The 14,879-nt window shown below is 40.6% G+C and overlaps 1 protein-coding gene across 2 annotated transcripts in view; it reads left to right on the plus strand.

Moving 5' to 3' along the window:
• Positions 1 to 14,879, plus strand: part of PALS2 (protein associated with LIN7 2, MAGUK p55 family member) — a 1,432,251-nt gene that overhangs the window by 271,942 nt on the left and 1,145,430 nt on the right. The window lies entirely within an intron of this gene.

The raw sequence follows: 14,879 nt of genomic DNA on the forward strand, positions 1-14,879 counted from the left end.
CTTTTGCGGTGTGCGCTTCAGTTAAACACATAAATCCGTGAAAAAAAAGTTATATAACTTTTTTTTGCAACATTTTCATGCCAATGGCCACATATTTGGCCATTGGCATGCTTACTGTAACAAATGCACCCTTTATTTGGAGCTGACATAGCTCCGTTTTAATTTTGCAGAAATGTACTCAGTTGTCAGCTGAGTACATTTCTGTTAACACGTCCGTTACACGGACTGGTTTGGGCTTCGTGGATCGCTCACATACCTCATTTGCATATCTTGGAGCTGCAAATGAGGTATTGAGCATTTCCACGCCCACTCCGTGTAAGAGACGTGTTAGCTGTCTCTTACACGGAGATTTGGGCTGTTGCTGAATCAGGAGGCTTACACGGAGGCTTACACTACTCTTAAACTCCGTGTAAGCCTTCCTGAATCTGGCCCATAGACTTACAGTGCAATGGAAAATTATTTGTCCCCCTTCCTGATTTCTTATTTTGTTGCATGTTTGTCGCACTTAAATGTTTCAGATCATCAAACAAATTTAAATATTAGACAAAGATGACCCAAGTAAATACAAAATGCAGTATTTAAGTGATGATTTTATTTATTAAGGAAAAAAAAAAATATCCAAACCCACATGGCCCTATGTGAAAAAGTGATTGCCCCTAAACCTCATAACTGTTTGTGCCACCCTTAGCAGCAACAACTGCAATTAAGCATTTGTGATAACTGGCAGTGAGTCTCTCGCATTGCTTTTGAGGAATTTTGGCCCACTCTTCTTTGCAGAATTGTTTTAATTCAGCCATATTGGAGGGTTTCCGAGCATGAACCACCTTTTTAAGGTCATTCCACAGCATCTCAATTTGATTCAAGTATGGACTTTGACTAGGCCACTCCAAAACCTTCATTTTGTTTTTCTAAGCCATTCAGAGGTGGAGTTGCTGGTGTGTTTTGGATCATTGTCCTGTTGCAGAACTCATGTGCGCTACAGCTTGAGGTCACAAACTGATAGCTGGACATTCTCATTCAGGATTTTTTGGTAGAGAGCAGAATTCATGGTTCCAGCAATCACAGCAAGTCATCCTGGCCCAGAAGCAGCCCCAGACCATCACACTACCACCACCATGTTTGACTATTGGCATGATCTTTTTCTGAAATGCTGTGTTACTGTTATGCCAGATGTAACAGGACGCACACCTCCCAAAAAGTTCAACTTTTGTTTTGTCAGTCCACAGAATATTTTCCCAAAAATGTCTGGGATCATCAAGATGTTTTTTGGCAAAAGTGAGACGAGCCTTTGTTCTTTTTGGTCAGCAGTGGTTTTCGCCTTGGAACTCTGGCATGCATGCCATTTTTGCCCAGTCTCTTTCTTATGGTTGAGTCATGAACACTGACCTTAACTGAGGCAAGTGAGGCCTGCAGTTATCTAGATGTTGTTCTGGGTTCTTTTGTGACCTCTTGAATGAGTCATTGCTGAGCTCTTGGGGTAATTTTTGTAGGCCAGCCACTCCTGGGAAGTTTCTCCACTGTTCCAGGATTTCTCCATTTGTGGATAATGGCTGTCACCGTGGTTCACTGGAGTCCCAAAGCTTTAGAAATGGCTTTGTAACCTTTTCCAGACCGATGGATGTCAATTACTTTGTTTCTCATCTGTTCCAGAATTTCTTTAGATCGCGGCATGATGTCTTCCTTTTTGGGATCGTTTGGCCTACTTCACTTTGTCTGACAGGTTCTATTTAAGTAATCTCTTGATTCAACAGATCTGGCAGTAATCAAGCCTGGGTGTAGCTAGTGAAATTGAACTCAGCTTTCCCAAAAATGTGATTAACCACAGTTACTTCACGATTTAACAACGGGGGCAGTTCTTTTTTCACGTAAGACCATGTAGGTTTGGATATTTTTTTTTTCCTTAATAAATAAAATCATCACTTAAAAACTGCATTTTGTGTTTACTTGGGTTATCTTTGTCTAATATTTAAATTTGTTTGATCTGAAACATGTGTAACAAACATGTAAAAAAATAAGAAATCAGGAAGGGCAAATACTTTTTCGTTGTATTGTAACTATAGTTTCTTTGGACATCAACATTGCTTTCGACACTGTAAACTGGAGATGTCTATGTCTAGTATTAGAAGAATACAAGTTTCCCAATACATTCATACAACTACTTGTGTCCTTGTATGAAAACTCTTTAGCCTATGTTAAACTAAGCTCTTACAGATCTGGTCTAATTACAGTTAAGAAAGGAACTAAGCAGCGTTGTCACCTTTATTATTTGCACTACTGATAGAGCTTTTTGCAAACAGTATTGGACTGCAGGAGACAACATTAAAAGCATAGAAATTTTCAAAACATTAAATCTGAGCTTTAATTGTTTGCAGATGATATTCTTCTGATTCTTTCAGATGCAAATCATTCCTTACAGGCACTATTTGATTCCATGAACAATTTTCAAGAAGTCTCTGGACTGTTATTCAATGAAAATAAAATTGAGGTAATGCTCTTGATTCCCAAGAAAAATAAATAAAAAACTAGATGAAAAAATACTTAAAATTCTCTGTCATTGGGGGTAAACTTCACTACCTTGGGATCACTTAACAGAAGACCTCAATGATATGATTCTGTTTAACTGTAATAGATAAAATAGAAGAAATTATAACAAACTGGAATAAATACTTATACACAATGGAGGATAGACTGTATTTGACTAAATCAATTATATATCCCAAATTATTATACCTATTTCAAGTATTCTCACTACCACCACCCAAGCATGTTTGTGTCTTTCGGCTTTTCCTGGTTAGGGGTCGCCACAGCGGAACTCCGGTCCGCTAATGATTGGCAGTTGATTTTTACTTACCGGCTTACCAGGCCTGATGCACAACCTTCAACGAAGGTGCGCCCATTCATGCATGTCCCCACGCAGAAGACACTCTAGCTGAGAATTGAACCGGACAGCGTCTTACTGTGAGGCGACAACGCTACTGCAGCACCACCACCGCGGGTCACCACCACCCAAGCATACAATACAAAAATATAATAAAATATTAAAATTTATACGGTACCCAAATAAACCTCGAATAGCACTAAACAATCGTTTACCAAATTGGGAAGAGGGGGGCATAAATCTTCCAGATGTCAAGACATACGTCCTATTTGCTATTAGTAAAAACATTACTATATCGTTAAATTCAGAATACTCTTCCATATGGAAATTACTCCATGAAAATATATGTCTAGATATCATGCAAAAACATATACACAACCACTTAAACTTATTATCAAACATCCTCTACTGGGCACTGAAATCATACATACTATAAAGTAAAAACTTTCATAATCACATTATATAAACCACACACTATCCTTATTTAAGAAGTTAGTAAATCCTAACCCTACTATTAAATCTTGGATATTTTTAATTTTTCCATTAGCTTATACTTCAAATAATTTAGAAATTACACAAATAAATAAGATGGAAATGTTAAAACAAGGAAACTTAAGTTTTGGCATCAACTAATAGAAATGGGTAAGGTCCCATCCATTACCTATCTTAAGAACAAATATAAGAAAACAAATGTGGCTAACTTTACAAATGCTGAGACAATTTATAGTAGATAAAATAGAACTGATGCAAATTTCAGTCAGACTAGATATACTTTAATTGAATACTTTATATTCATAACAAATCAGGCTTATCAAGGGAATGGATACTTGTCTAACATATATAAAATTGTCAAAAAAGAAAAGATATATCACAAAAATTGAATTATTTCACAATGATGAAAGGACTCCCCCCTGAAGAAGACGAAAAAATATATTTTAATCTCTTCAAAACACACCACATTATCACTTCATTGGAAGCTGTATTCATGGAGATTTCTACACAGAAGTTGTATTACCCCTCATAAGATAGCTTTAATGTTTGCTAGTGAAAATATTTGTTGGAGGCGTGGGAACATGTTTTTATGATTCTTTTAAATTAAAAACTTATTGGAGTAATATAAACTATTTTTTCAAACAATATTCAACGATAATTTCAAGTCTAAAAAAATCAATAATATTGTTCAACTCTCCTATAGCAAAATGTGTGTCAAAGAATAAACTATCAGTATTTTGGACTTTACTAACCATTGCCAGAAAAAGAATTACCATAAACTGGAAAAATAAATCTTCTCCTTCATTTAAGGAATTTAAACAACTTGCACTGACTGTTGGACAAATGGACATCAACACACTAAAGAACAGAACCAACAGGAAAACATCATACTTCAACACTTGGCAGAATGTAATGGAAACTGGAGAAAATGGACAATATTCTAAACTGAAATAATGTAAATATTCTTAGAAATGCTTTGTAAATAGTTATGTTAAAGTAGTTATATTAAATTATTTTTAGTTTTTATTTCTGTTAACTGGATGTAAATATGAGTTCATGATTACAATTTTGTATCATTCAACACTTTTTTCTTATAACTGTGATAAAATTGGAAAACAAATAAAAAATTTTAAGTGAAAAAAAAAAAAAAAAGAGTAAGGTAGACCTCCACATATTTCCATATCCTAGTCGTAAGTGACTCCGTAGTGAGACACAGGGATGCACCATTCACCAGGCTGTGCAAGGAGAGAGAGAGGGTCACTTTCACTTATCTGTCGTGCCAGGATTCATCACATCACACGTATACTGGTGTCCTTCCACCACAAACACACATGACTCAGTCATAGTGCACATGGGTGAAAATGACTTGAAAAGTACCTCCCAGGAGTACAAGAAGAGATAGAGACATGATGGCGTTCTCGGAATATGTAGGTGTGGCAGGTATTAACCTAGCCTTGAGAAGCATTCTGCCATCACCTAGAATGATGCTGCAGTAGAAGTAAAGATTGACTTCAACAATTGTCTTAACTTTTTGTGTTATTCTAAAAGGGTATAATATGTTTCAGCCTGGGAGGTGATGGTAGATGGCCCTGACTGCTTTGTCATGGATAGCCTTCACCTGTCACCCATGGCAAGTCCTTGTTCACCCCCACAGTGCCTTCTTTTTGGGCAACATCAGTCTTCTAAAGATTCCAACATAACAAAACAGAATCCAGTTAATGTAAAGGTGTTGCTTCTCAATGCTAGTAACCTTAACGAAAAAAACTCCACTCTCTACAAGCACTCTTCATCCTGGAAGACCTTGCTGTATGTATTGTCAGAAATACCTGGTTCAAGACCAATGAGAGCACCTCATCAGTGCAGGGTTAAGACCAATGAGAGCACCTCATCAGTGCAGGGTTAAGACCAATGAGAGCACCTCATCAGTGCAGGGTTAAGACCAATGAGAGCATCCCATCAGTGCAGGGTTTAAATGCTTACCACACGTTCAGGCCCCCACCGCACTAAATGATGGCACTAAAGGCAGTGGTGTCTTCATATTTTTAAAAATTTACATTTGGGCTCTTTAGACCAGGTAACAATGTGAACCCCATGTCCATCTTGTCCAGCTTTTCTGTTAATCACAGAATGGGGGACAGGGACAGTCATCCTCTTGCACAAATATGGGGAGTCAGGCTATGGAAAGAACATGGGTAACCTACAAACTCATCCCAAGCTAGTTCGTACTCACAAAGAGCAAATCCTGCCTACTTAACCTGGTCGACCTCTTGGAGAAGGTTACTGAAGGAATGGATTAAACTCTCATATCTAAATGTAAATCACTGTGACTTAATAGATACAAATTCGCTCAAAAATAGAACAAAGAATATTAGGATGGGTGGCTCTACTTTCTCCAAAAGACCTGTCACTAGTGGCGTACCTCAGGGTTGAGTCTTTGGATCACTCTTCATAGGTTCGTAGGTGAATACTAACCTAATGACCACTTGGACCCTTATAAGCCTAACCATGCAACTCAGATGTGACACATCATTTCATTTGTATAGAAGGTGATTTACTATGTCTCTGTTGGATTACCACTGTCTCAACAGAGACATAGATGCTGAACCGGGGTGAATTTCAAATTACCCATCCACTGGTCCAAGTTGTGCTTAATTAGGGATGGGGAGGAGCTATGCTCCAAATGAATGGTGAGCCTGTTCCAGAGAATGGGAATTCTATGAAAAACGTATCTGTCTGTCCAACATATCATATTTATGTCACAAGCAAATGTAGGTGCTCTTTAGCATTTACTTCTCAGAGGTTAAAGCATGAGTTAAAAGTTTTACGGCTCACAAGTATGCAAACTGTTGTGAACTTGCTGCCATTGCAAACTTTCCAGAGGGCACCAAAATACTCCAGGAGGGCCTTTCCCAAGCAAATAGCTGCTGTCAAAACCATGGTCTAAAACTTTCTTACTAAAAAAAAAAAAAAAAAAAAAATGCAGATTTGTCTCAAACCTTTGTCCATCTTCCCTATATTTTACAGTCTACCCAAAGGTGACCACTGCCTTCCATATCTAGCCTCAGACATTGTTCTGTCAGACTTGTACATTTGCAAGTCCCGTGGTAGCATGAACACATGCTTGAGGGATCTCGGTCTGGTTTGCACCGTAAATGGAACATGATGAAGAAGCAGGTCTGTATCACAGAGACTGTTTGTTCTGTGGAACCATCTTTCATTCCACATAACACCTGTTACAAAGACATGCATCTGGAGTGTTTCTCCCCAGCCCTCCACTGAAAGTTGGCTTTGTTCCAAGTCAGACTTTCCCAGTAAACAAATGTTAAATAAAAAAAATAAAAATAAAGCAAAGTGCTTCATTTGGTCTAGTCAAACATAATTTAGACTAATGGATAGGAAATTATAGATTCACCTCTGGTTTAGCACCCATTTCTCTCATAGATAGTAACAACAAATAAATATCCCAACATATCTTTGTTCAGCCAACTGCTGGTGCTGCTGTAGCATTGTCGCCTCACAGTTAGATGTTGCCCGTTCGATTCTCAGTTAGAGCGTTTTCTGTGTGGCGACATGCGTGAACGGGTGTTCCTTCGTTGAAGGTTGTGCGTTAGACCCGGCAAGCCAGCTCATGAAACTCTACTGCCAATCATTAGCGGACCGGAGTTCCGCTGTGGCGACCCCTAACTGGGAAAAGCCAAAAGACACAAAATCTTTGTTCAGCCAACCTTTGTGTTATGTGTACGCAACATGTAAGGGCAAACAACTACCATGGGAATGCAAGCCTAGCTTTCATAAGATCATCGGAGATCAGTAGCCTAGTAAGTACATGCAAATCTATTAATCTTTAAGTTAGCAACCAGTAGTTCCTATATTTATTGTGCATTTGCTTTTTGTTTTTTTTTTTGACTTGGCAAAGATGTGGTAACGTGGGGTTTATTTTATGTGACCGGCCCTTCTTATTAGGGTGATAATCCCTATGCATTCTTTTTGACACCCACTAAAATTAGTATTTTTTAAACCTGGCTTCTACTTTACCCCCTAAAGTGGAAACTGGAAGAGTCATACAGTAAAAGAAGTGTTTTTTGCCATATCACCATTCTGGCGCACTCTGTATTTGTGTGGCAGCAGACCTGGTTAGAATTTAAGCCAGTTGTATCTCCGCTAAAGGTAGCCAGTAACCTTTTCTCACTTGTACTGACCAGCTCTCAATGCTTAGGACAGTGATGGTATCTTTCAGGATGCCTTAGACGTTTGACGGCAAACCTGGTTTAGTATTACACAACACTTCAGCAAGTTCATTAATTCACACTTCAGTAGTAAAGTAACAAACTTCTGTCCCGAAGGTGAGCCGTCATGCTGTTTGTGTCCTGAGATTTAGCGTTTGAATTCAAAATTGTCAGCATATTCGTAAAGCTTTGTTGTATGGGAGGACAAAGCTGAAACCTCCCTGAGCAACCCATTCCATAAGTTAGTAACTCTCAAATAGGACATTATGTTCTTTAGGTTGGACCGTGCAACATCTTGCATCAGTAAGCCCTTATCTTTAGTACTGACTCCATGTAACAATGTGTTGATAAAACTGCCGGCAGTGCTTATTCTATGGAAAGATCTGTAGGTTTGAACTAAATCTCCCTTCCTAAACCTGTTGTAGATGGAATACAAATTTAAAGCTTCCAATCTTTAAGTATGGTTTAAAAAATGAACTCATTTTTGTAGTAAACATATACTGATTTTTTTCTGGTTTTCTTATGTTTGAGATGGCATACATCCAAAAAGTAGCATCATAATTGATACGTAGTTGAATAAGGGCATGATACAATTGTATCCGTACCTCTGGTGTTTGAAGAAGTGGTGCTTATGTGCCCTATCATGCCTACTGCAATTTTTTTCACAGATGTACTGTAAGAGAAATCCCTCAGTACATTAACACTAGGATCTCTATAACCGCTTCTAGCATACTGACCCACCTCAGCAAGGAGACACCAGGCTTGAAGTATCCTTTCTGTCGACATTAGGCCAAAATGACCTTCAAGCATAGTTTCAGTTCTCATCGTTTTTCTGAATGGACTAATGCTTGTAGTATTTCATAATTTAGATTGCTTGTCTCATTTTGCTCTCCAGGATATTGCGGTTAATAAAGCGGCAGTATAAAGGGAATAAATTAATAGTCATTCTGACTGCTACAGTAGACTTTAGGCTGCATAGGTTGTGCTGTTCCCAGGACACAACAACCAGACAGCTTCGCAAAGCTCTGGTCCAGATCATTCCATGTATGTGGGGTTATAAGAAACTAAACTTTTTAGGGGGTTGGCTAGCTGACAACTCTATTCTTGCAGCTCTGATATTACTAAATAAAATGCTTTTTTGGGGGATGCAACTCTATTGAACCTGAACTTAGATTGAAACTTTTAAAATGTTCATAGGCCTGTTGATCCTGTACATTGGTCAGACATATGTTTACATCCTGGAGAGTTCTGAAGTGGGAATAAGCCAGTGAGAGTTTTAACCTAAATAATAGGAATAGACTGCCATTCGTGGGTCTTACCAATGAATATTATATGCTTTAAAGAGGTCTTAATGTCTGAGAGGAACATGCCTGACTTTGCAAGGTCATACTGGAAGCTAGGGCTTTAGGGGTGGCTTCAACTAATGGCTTGTTAAGAAGGGGGATATAAGACAATTCATATGAACAGGATGCAGCCTTTAAATTCAGTTGATAGAGGATAGTAGATAAGACCTTCTTTAACTGTGGAAAGTGGTCTAAATGGTCTATCAGGCTGAAAGCATGCCACCCATCCAAATGTTCTAAACAACCTAGACTGGGTGTCTGCATACATACTTTTGCAGTCTGATAAAATTTCACAAGATATTTCTGGAGGTGCCAGTTCATTGTTGGAGATGTAGAGCTCAGGTACCTCGAGACTGTCAGCATACTGTTTGGGAGTGTCAGGAGCTGGATATCTTTAAACAAGATTTGACTGGGATAGCTAAGAAACTAACAGTGGTACAAAACTTGATTACCTGAGAATTATTTCTTTTAGGTTGTCTGCCAGAACTTGAAAGAAGATGAGCTGGTCTCTGTTAACCAAGGTAATTCTGGTTCCTAAAAAATATAACTATAATTTGCTTGGTAGGAAAGTCTGTCTGGGATGAAAAAGACCCCTTTAAAGTGGAGGTCCTGGGAGAAAAGTTGCAGTTACATAAGTTGGTATTTAAATGTACAACTGGTATTTAAGGTATTGACTGTAATATATTATTGTTAGTGGAAAAATAGTCGGTAGTAATCAAATAATACAAAATAAGATGAGTATCAATACATCATGCAGAATATAATGTAATGTTTATACAGTGGATATAAAAAGTGTGCACACCCCTGGTAAAATGATTTTTGTGATATAAAAAAATGAGACCACAATAAATAATTTCAAAAGTTTTCCCACCTTTAATGTGACCTATAGCCTGTACAATTCAATTGAAAAACAAACAAATCTGTTAGGGGAAAAATATAAAAAATAAAAAAATGTACAATAAGCTGGTTGCAAAAGTGTGCACACCCTTAAACTAATATTTTGTTGAAGCACCTTTTGATTTAATTACAGCATTCGGTTTTCTTGGGTAGGAGTCCATCAGCAAGGCACATCTTGACTTGGCAATATTTGACCACTCTTCCTTGTACATAAACATGTACATTGACTTAATGTGAAGAAAACAAGGATATTGACCTGATAATCCATAGATGCAGCTATGTCACACTGGCATTTAGTCTCAAAACAGTGAAAAAGAAGTATCTATGTACAATGGTAAGGGAACCAACCAGTATCTCAGCAGCATAGACAAAAAGTACCTAGAGAATCAGTGGTGTAAATGGCATGAGATATACCTCCCTGGACTATATGAAAGGGGACATGATGTCCCAGACAGTACCTTCTCAAAGGATGGTACCACAATACAAACAGGATGATTTGACTTTAAGTATTGGTTTATCTTTTGGTGTCACCCCAAGGGGGATACAATATTTGTCAGCATGGGAGGGATGTTGTCAAAAGACCAACACAGTAACCGCAGAGTTCAGAATGACAGGAAATATTTTCAAACAACATTGCAGGACAGTCTCAAATAAATACAGAAAATATCTAAACTAATATTTACTGTATTCCTATCTATAGCTAAAAGAAATGACGGTACCTAGTAACTTAGTATTAGCAAGGCAAATGCAGATGAGTGCTGATGATGAATATTTCTAGGTCCAAGACAAGATACAACATGCCCAGTCTTTCTCTGAGAGAGTTCTTAAATTACTATCAAACATTTCTGCTGGGTCAGCTTGGATGACATCACTCTTTGTCACCTGCCTTCAATTCCCAGGGTAGCAGATACCAACAAAATTTTATCATCTCTATGCGAGAAGTGCATATCTCTCAGATGTACAGCTTCTAAGAAGCAATAAAACATTTTACATTTTAAACCTAGTAATTAGAATCACTTTCAAGACAATAGAAAAACTTCTAGCTCTAGACATTGTGTCTGCTTGCTGCATTGAAACTGAGAGATAACACAATCATACAACACTTTGATTCCAACTTATTTTCTTGAAGTTTTGCAAGTTAGCTCTGTATGATCCAGCTACTACTATTAAAACATACATTTGCACAGGTATATAGTTTATATACATTTCTGTTCTTTTCCAGTAGGGTACACTGTGGTTGCATTCTTGAATCTCAGTACATAACATACAGTTCTCTTACATTTGTAAGACAAACATATGAATAATTTTAATATTCACAAATGACATATGATTATTTACAAAATTCCAGATAGCTGGGCTGGCAGTGTCACAATCCCCCCCCCCCCAAAATAAAAAACTCAAGCTAGTTTTTTACGTGACCCTTGAGAAATGTTGCTTGAGAGGGTTGAGCCTGTCTGGGAATACCTTACCCCATTCTGGTCTTGAAAGCCCATCTTGCATTGGCATTGCTAACCCCACTGTGGTGCTGCACCGTATATCATATGCTTGCAACACTAGGCTCCACCTTAGTAACTTGGCATTTTGCTGGCTGGCTTGATGTAGCCATGTTAAGGGATTGTGGTCTGTAACTACAGTGAATTTCCTTCCAAACAGATAAGGCTAAAGTTTCTGCAGTCCCCACACTATGGCTAGGCATTCATTTTCTACAGCTGCGTAGCATTTCTCCCTGGGTTAGAGCCTACGACTGAGATATACCACTAGGTGCTCATCTTCCTCCTCTGAAGAAACCTGGCTAAGTACAGCCCCCACCCCATGGTTTGAAGCATCCACCTACACAGCAAATTGTTTGCTGTAATCTGGACTGGCTAACACAGGAGGGGGTCCTCCCAGAACTCTTTTAAGCTTCTGGAATGCCTGCTTACATGCTGGGGTCCACACTACCTTATCTGGCCTGTTTTTCCTTGTCAGGTCTGTGAGGGGAGCAGCTATGGCACTATAACTGGGGACAAACTTTCTGTAGTGCCCTGCTGTCCCTAAGAATGCCCTCACATGCTTTTTGGTAACAGGTGCAGGCCATGCCTGAATGGCTTCCACTTAGGCAGGTTCTGGCCTGATCCTACCACTTTCCACTCTGTCCCAGGTAGGAGACCTCTGTCATACCCCCCTGACATTTGCTGGACTTAATGGTCAACTCTGCCCTCTGTAGTCTGCCCAGCACCTCCCTGACATGTTGAAGGTGCTCTTGGCAGGAATGGTTGTAGATAGCAATATCTAGGTAAGCAAGGGCAAAATCTCCTGCTCTTGCTAGGATATGATCTACTAGCCTCTGGAAGGTCGCTGGGGCATTTTTCATCCCAAAGGGCATCCTTGTGAACTCCTACAAGCCAAAAGGAGTCAAAGGCTGATCTCTGTTTAGCACTGGGAGTCAAGGGCACCTGCCAGTAACCTTTGGTAAGATCAGTGGTGGTAAGATACTTAGCCCCACCCAGCTGCTCTAGGGCTTCATCTGTCCTAGGCATGGGGTAAGCATCTGACTCTGTGTGACTATTTAATTTTCCGTAGTCCACACAGAGCCTGGTGCTGCCATCCTTCTTTGGTACCAGCACCATTGGGGAGGCCCAGGGATTGCTGGACTCTTGAATTACCCCTAGTTCCAACATTTCCTGTGTCTCCTCCCTCAGAGTATGTTTGACTCTCTCAGGCACCCTATAAGGGGCCTGCTAAATAGGCCTTTGGGGTCCTATGTCCACATGATGCTGCACCAGGTGGGCGTCCTCCAAACTCCTGTAACATTGCTAGGATTTTTCCGGCCTGGGTAGGGGATAGCTGCTGGGACATTGCTACCCCTTCCACTGAAATGTCAGTCTGAGCTTCACTGAGGAGATCAGTCACCAGATCACCCTCGGACTTCTCTTGCCATCCACTGCAACTATTCAGCATAAGGGCCTCCCTATCATGGTAAGGTTTAATCAGTTTAACATAGTACAATTTGTGCCCCTGCCTAGCAGTTCTACCATGTAGTTAACATCACTGACCTTCCTTACCACTTTGTAGGGTCCCTCCCAAGCTGCTTGCAGCTTGTTGTGTCTGACAGGAGTGAGAACCATTACCTGCTGGCCTACAGCAGACTCTCTAGCTCGAGTATTCTTGTCATACCAGACCTTTTTCTGCTGTTGGATTTCATTCTCCTGGGCCAAGCCAATGAGTTCCCTGAGCCTTGTCCTGAGGTTTAGGACATATGCCACAACAGATTTCTTGTGGAATTCACACTCATCCTCCCACTCATCTCAAATCAGATATAGAGGTCCCCATAGCCTATGCCCATACAGCAACTCAGAAGGTGAAAACCTGTGGATTCCTGGGGCACCTCTCTGTAAGCAAGCAACTGGGGTGGGCAAATATTTGTCCCAGTCCCTTTTAAACTGGACTGCAAATACCCATAGCATGGACTTGAGTGTAGAGTTTAATCTTGCAACAAGACCATTAGTCTGGGGATGGTAGGAGGTGGTCTTTAGGTGCTTCACCCCACAGTACTTCCACAGACAAGCCAGCAGGTCTGACATGAAATTGTCACCTCTGTCAGTCAGTATTTCTTTGGGGAAACCTACCCTGCTGAAAAGCTCTAATAAAGCATTTGCCACCTTTCTGCCTCAATGGAGGACAGAGACACTGCCTCAGGGTATCTGGTAGCATAATCTACTACTACTAGGATATACTTTTTCCTTGTGGAACCTGGGGTACTCAGAGGCCCCACAATATCCTAGCTACCCTCTGAAATGGCTCCTCAATCACAGGCAAAGGCATCAAAGGAGCTTTCATCTCATCTCCTGCCCTTGCCTACCTTTTGGCACTGCTCTCAGGTCCTGCAGTACCCTGTTACATCTCTGGACATTCCAGGACAATAGAAGTTCTGCATAATACATCTATTTGTATGCTTTATGCCTATATGACCTGCAAAGGGAATATCATGGGCTATTGCTAGAAGTGCCAGATGGTAGGCTCTGGGTGCTACCAGCTGCTGTATTGTGTCACCCTCTAGCCCTCCCTCAGGGTTCCACTCTCTGTACAGTAACCCTTTATCCCAGTATACAGATTCCCCCTTCCCTTGGGACTCTGGTGCCTCACTAGCTACCTCCCACAGGTCTTGTAAGGTCTGAGAGCTGAACCTGTCTCAACTCTCGCTTTGTAACCCTTCCCAGCTCCCCTTTGACAGGAAGTCTGGTATCCTCTGACAGTGGTGCCTGACTGTCAGCCTGGGTACTACTACTACTCACCGCTACCCGTGCAGTCACTCTGTCCAAGGGAACATCAGTACCCACAAGCAACTGTGGCTCACCTTCAGTCTCACTGCTACAAGGTAGCTCCCTTCCTGAAGTAGCCACCTCACCTGTCCTGGCTGAAAGTGTGCGGTCTGTGTGGGTCTCCCCTAGGCTATCAGACCCACATGCTTTTCACAAAGCCTGACTGCATGTTACTGCATGCACACATGGTACTGCATTATCAAAATCATTCCCTATCAGGCCATCTGCAGGGATATCCTCAAACACACCTACTTGCTAGCTTCCTTTTCCATCCTCCCAGTCAAGGTGAACCCTAGTGAAAGGTATTTGGAATGGAGTCCCTCCTAAAGCTCTGACTGGAGTAGACTGCTCATGCAAGTAGTGCTCCTTTGTAACCATTGCAGGCTTCACAATGGTCAGGTCAGGGGCTTTGGCTCTTTTAGCCATGGCCTCTTTCCCATTCACTAAGATAGGATATAACCTCTTGTGGTAGTTTGGTACCTTTGTTGTCTCGAGACAGCCAACTGTTGACATTTTGTCATTCCCACTTACTGGCTCTCCCACTTTTTGTTCCGCACCTTGCCTTCGTGGACATCTGTATTGCTACATGGCTCTACTGGATGCATTTAAAATATTTAACCCTTGGTCCAGGACATGTACCTGGACTAGTGGCTTCCCCTGCTACTGGTGGACTCTGTTGGGACATTCTGGGCTGCCCACCATGGGTTCCCTTGGACCCATGAGCAGCACTGGGTGTCCCTTT

Source organism: Protopterus annectens, chromosome 3.part1, assembly GCF_019279795.1.
Source record: "Protopterus annectens isolate FY-2018-M chromosome 3.part1, PAN1.0, whole genome shotgun sequence".
Classification (NCBI taxonomy): domain Eukaryota; kingdom Metazoa; phylum Chordata; order Ceratodontiformes; family Protopteridae; genus Protopterus; species Protopterus annectens.